Source organism: Eptatretus burgeri, chromosome 14 (genome assembly GCF_056783735.1).
Source record: "Eptatretus burgeri isolate ZD-2024b chromosome 14, Ebu_testis_v1, whole genome shotgun sequence".
Lineage (NCBI taxonomy): Eukaryota > Metazoa > Chordata > Myxini > Myxiniformes > Myxinidae > Eptatretus > Eptatretus burgeri.
This window is the reverse complement of record NC_140974.1, coordinates 13756564-13761563: the sequence shown is the minus strand read 5'-3', so window position 1 is coordinate 13761563 and position 5000 is coordinate 13756564. Positions and strand designations below refer to the sequence as shown.

At 44.8% G+C, this 5000-nt stretch overlaps 1 long non-coding RNA gene across 1 annotated transcript in view; it reads left to right on the top strand.

Moving 5' to 3' along the window:
* Window positions 1-3312: 3312 nt before the first annotated feature.
* Window positions 3313-5000, top strand: part of LOC147012685 (uncharacterized) — a 54960-nt gene continuing 53272 nt past the window's right edge. Inside the window, exon 1 of the long non-coding RNA XR_015051033.1 lies at window positions 3313-3712. This is a non-coding gene — a long non-coding RNA (uncharacterized LOC147012685). The remainder of the gene's footprint in view (window positions 3713-5000) is intronic.

Below are 5000 nucleotides of genomic sequence, written 5' to 3'. Positions count from 1 at the left end.
ATCAAGTGAAACGTTGCCCTGAGACGGGGTCTGCTCTAGGTTTTTTGCTCAATTTAGTGGTCGATCGAGTTTTTACTTTTGGTTGGAAGTACCTTCTTTAAAAATATCTGGATATGGATCTGTTTCTATATATATATATATATATATATATATATATATATATATATATATATATATATATATATATATTTTTTTTTTCTTTTAACAAACAGGAATAAATTCCTGTGTGGGGCTAGTGTGAAAAAATTCTGACCCAACCCAAGGACCTCATCACTTACATAGTGACAGCCCACTGAGATATTGAGTCTTTAAATATCCTCAGAAATTTCTCACACTAACACTGCAAGCTTTATAATGGCCAACTTCTTGCATGGCTGCTGGCAGACCCCTGTGTGTGTCGGTGTCGGTGTATTGGAGATAAACCTCATATAGAAATTTAAAAACGTGAATAATTTCCTGCATGGGGCTCGTGTGAAAAAAAATTCTGACTAAACCAGAGACTCGAACATGGATAATACAATGATTGAACAAACATGGATGGAGGTTATGTTTTCTTCCCTCTCTGCCTGTTTGTTTGCTTGTGTATGAGCAGGATATCCCAAAAGGTTGTGGACGAACTCGGATGAAATTTGGTGGACATGTTGTGTGTGTGACAAGGACGAATTGATTTTATTTTTGTGAAGATCCGAATGCAGATCCGCAAACAAGAATTTTTAACTGATTCTTCACCATTAAGAGATTGGGCCAAAAACGATACATAGCACAATATTTCAAAAGTTGTGCCAAGTAATGACAAGATTAGGTGTACGAGTTGATAAGGTGACAAAAACAATCTGATTCGATTTTGGTTCAGCTCCGGATACAGATCTGGCTTACAACATAAACTGTTTCAGCCTGGCGGAGGTGTACACTCTACTAAGTGCTGTTCTCATTCAAATTGTGAATATGAGACTTCTGAAAACGTCTTATACTTACCAGAAAACCAACATGGCAGACGCAGAATTTTCTTCCTCACCATTGTGGGTGGAGTCAAGCCAGCTCTCCAGCCAATGGGTTCGGAGGATTCTTCCGCATGCAGCTTCATTACACTTTTAATATACCAGTTATATATGCATCTGCTCCATTATAGATAGATGTGGAGAATTGGGGGTGCTCTCCCCCACACCAAACTCCCGGGACAATGAAATCTTATCACCGAAAATCTTCCCGTGCACGTCCCGAGTACAACCACTAACTTTCAACTCATTTTTTTTTCTATACCTTGGTCGAGGCTCGTATGAGAGCTAACACACAACTCGCAGCAAGGAGGCATGAGACAAGAGGGGCGGGAGTGGAAGGGACAAAACAGTGGGGAACAGACACATTAGGTGAACTGTGGAAGCGAGAGGGATGGGGATGGGACGGGGAACATGGCGAAGAGAAGATGGACATTACAGGGACTTTCAGGAAGGAAAGCAGGGGAATTGAAGGAAGTGGGCTTGGGTGGATTATCGGGGGTAGAAAAGATCGAGGATTTGGATGGGGGAAGATAAGAGGTGGTGGTGAACAGCTGTTTTGAAAGCCTGGAGGGAAGAATGGGAAAGAATAGAGTGAGGAAGTTTATTCCAAAGGCGGGAAAAAAGAGGAATGAAAGAGTGAAGATGAGCAGTGATTCGTGATTTTGGTAGTTTTACCAGAAGGGGGTTGTTGGCGGACCTTGAGCGCCCTGTGGAAATGTGGTGGGGACAAATCGCAGAGAGAGCAGGGGGGCAAGGCTGGAGAGGAGTCGGTAGAAGACAGAAAGACCACCGACCAACCTGCGGTGATTGAGTGAGAGGCCCAAAGACTCAGCTTCATTGCGGGAGATGCCGATGATCTTAAATGCCCTGGTTTCGACAGCGTGAAGCCGAGAAAGGTGGGAGGCAGGAGCACCAGCCCAGAGGGGAGAGCAGTACTCCATCAGGCTACGGACAAAAGCTTTGTAAGTGGTCAGGAGCTCAAGAGGGCCGAGGAAGGACTTAGCACGACGGAGGATTCCCAGTCGGCGACTGGCTTTTGAGGCGAGGTTGGAAATGTGACTTTCCCAGGAAAGGTCATGGCAGATAGTGAGACCTAGAAGCTTGAAAGAAAAGACTTCTTCCAGAGGATTGTTGAGAAAGTGGATGGGGGGGTTTTCTAAACGGTCCTTTCGAAGAGACATAGTGAGAGTGTGAGATTTGTCTGGATTGAAAGACATTCTGTCCATTGGTTGCGTCAAAAAACGAACAGACAGACCTACAAACAGACCCACGAACACGCACTTCTGTTTTTTTGTTTGTTTGTTTGTTTTTAATGTTTTTGTTTTCCTGATGGAAGGCTCATAGCATTATATCATCTGGATGAGTAAGATACATTTTCTTGCGAAAGGAACATCAACCCCCCCCCCCAACCTCAAACTTCAGAGAAGGGGAGGAGTTTCGATTTTGACCTGTATAGAGGTACACAATGGCAGTCCTGTTGAATATCACTCCACGATCTGTAACACCCACAAGCAAATGTAAGAAGGTGGGACAGCCGACTTAAAGTACACGCTGAAGGACGGCCATAGTCATTGATGTAACATCCTGCCCATGAAGCATCAGGAGGCCAACTTATCGTCTGGCTGGGAATCAAACCCAGGCTTGTTAGCTCAAAAATGAGTCTGCTAACCCCATCAACTGAGGTTGATAGATGATGTAATTTTTAAAAGTAAATGTAAGAAGAAACACAGAGGGGTCTTGAACATTCGGTGAGTGGATAAAGGTGGATGACTATGTCATGCAAACAAGAAATCAAGTCAAATGTGCTTTGTTTGACCCATCGTTAACCTGGATTCATTACATTTGGTCAGCAAGCTCCATAATGTCAATCAGTGTACGAGAGGGCTTTCCAATGTGAGTCACGATGTAGTATCTGATGTCTGTAAGGAGGATAATTATCCTACAAATGTCAGACATCAGATACTGTTTCAGGTGCAACTGCTTGGCTTCTGCAGACGCTTCGCTGAAAGAGCCAAAAGATGAAAGCAGGATGATTTCTCATTGTCCGTCTGAAAGTGTACGTGCAACAATTACACAACGATTGATGCCTGCAGAACTTTTCTTTATTGTAGTTAAGAAGCAGAAACGCTTGAAATCCGCAGACAAAATTTCTTATTTAATCTGTTTAACAGCCATAGCAACGATTGTCTTTTCACAAGATTTCAGTTGCTCGTTGACTCTTTTATTGTCTTTAATTTTTTTTTCAAGAAAAAGTTTTGCATTTCATAGAGGGCCTTCTTGTGTTGGAGAGAGAAACTGGATGGATCTGGTTTTCCTTCTTTCAATGAGCCATTAACTTAATACTGAAGGTTCGGAAGGGTCGACGGCTTCAGAGGAAAGAATCTGTTTCCAAAGCAGGCAATTGACCGTTCAAAAAGGTCTTGCTCGGTAACCTTCAGAGCGCATGGGCACATTGTTGATGATGTCAGTTATGCACCGAAGTCCAGAAGCTGTTACAAGCCATCCGTTCCTGGCAAGCCGTACATGCCTCCAGCTGAACGTTCTACCAGCTGTGCGCACTCCCAGGTGGCCTGCCATTCTGCCTGATGGGAAGAGTGTGAGATGGAGAGAGCAGACCAAGCTTTGCCCCTGACCCTGGCGGCCTCTGAGCCTGAAGTTCCTCCGTGACGGGAGATTCCATCTGCTTGGACAAAGGAAGGGGATACGCACAGCAGGTGAAGACGGACGTAAGAAAATAAATACAACAATTGATGCAAGTATCGCCGCCGAGCATGTGTGTGATGCGTCGACTTCCCATTTCGCCAGACACCATTTTGCGGGCAGAGGCGGAAATCGAACACGACGCAAGGAAATTCACTTGATATTATAAAAACTGCAAAAGGAATGTCCTTTCCCTCGGCACATATTGTGAATAATTAGAGAATTCGTACTTTGGTCCCACTGTGTATGGAACTCGTTAAAGCTATTTTAAACCCACGAGGGTGGAGTTCCATGGTCGTACATGAATATGTGTATTGTATAATCCATCGTAACAGCGGACAACATGTGCATTCTTCAGTAAACAGTGGATATGTTGTGAGAGCCGAGTGTGTATTTGCAGCACTTTCCACACACTGTTCATGCGGTAACTCCTTTCCAAGTTCCACAAGCTCGCACATGAGAGAGAACCCACCTCTAAGAGTTCAGTTAACGGCGGTAAATTGTGATGTAAATGTGGTAAGAGGAGGATGAAAGGATGAAGGCAGATTTCGATCCGGGGCAACATCTTGCGTGCAGATTTCAGGCCGGCAGAATAGCCCAGTTGGTGGTGAACTCGCCACAGAGTTGTCGGAAGGCCATGGTAACGTTTTGGCTTGGGTTTCACATCCTTTCATGGGGGTACGAACCCAAGTTTCATGGGGCGAAGTTGGGCAATTTTCATGAATGGCTGACAATATAAGGAAATCAGTCGACAGTTCATTTCACGATCTACTCTGTGTGAGATTGGTTTGATGGAGTCGAAGCTTTTGGAAGTGGTACGTACTGTTTATACAGTAGTCAAGGTGACGTGACATGTGGAAACAGAGCATCTTTGTGGTAGGTTTGGTGAAGCAGGTGTGATAGGCCCGACGCCATTAAGAGTCCTTGCTTTGGTTACGACCGTTTTCCAGCCGATATATTTCTACGCACACTCACCTCTAAGCTGTCCAGCCTGGGTTCTAATCGCAACCCAGCTATAAACTGTCATCCCGGTGTTTCACAGGTAGGGTGATTCGTCAGTGTGTGCGCCGACCCTCAGATGGACGTCAACCTGGGCGTCCTGTCTGCCGGCATTAGTTGGTGGACGTAAAAGATCACACGATGTCCCTTGCGAAGAGTAGGCAAGCCATTGCTGACACCCTTAACATATTCCAAATTCCTGTCCTAACTACTGCTGGGAGAGGGATGGCAAACCGACCAGCATGACCCCAAGCTACGAAACTTCGAAATACTCTGTAACACAGAGTATGGTACATCAGATCG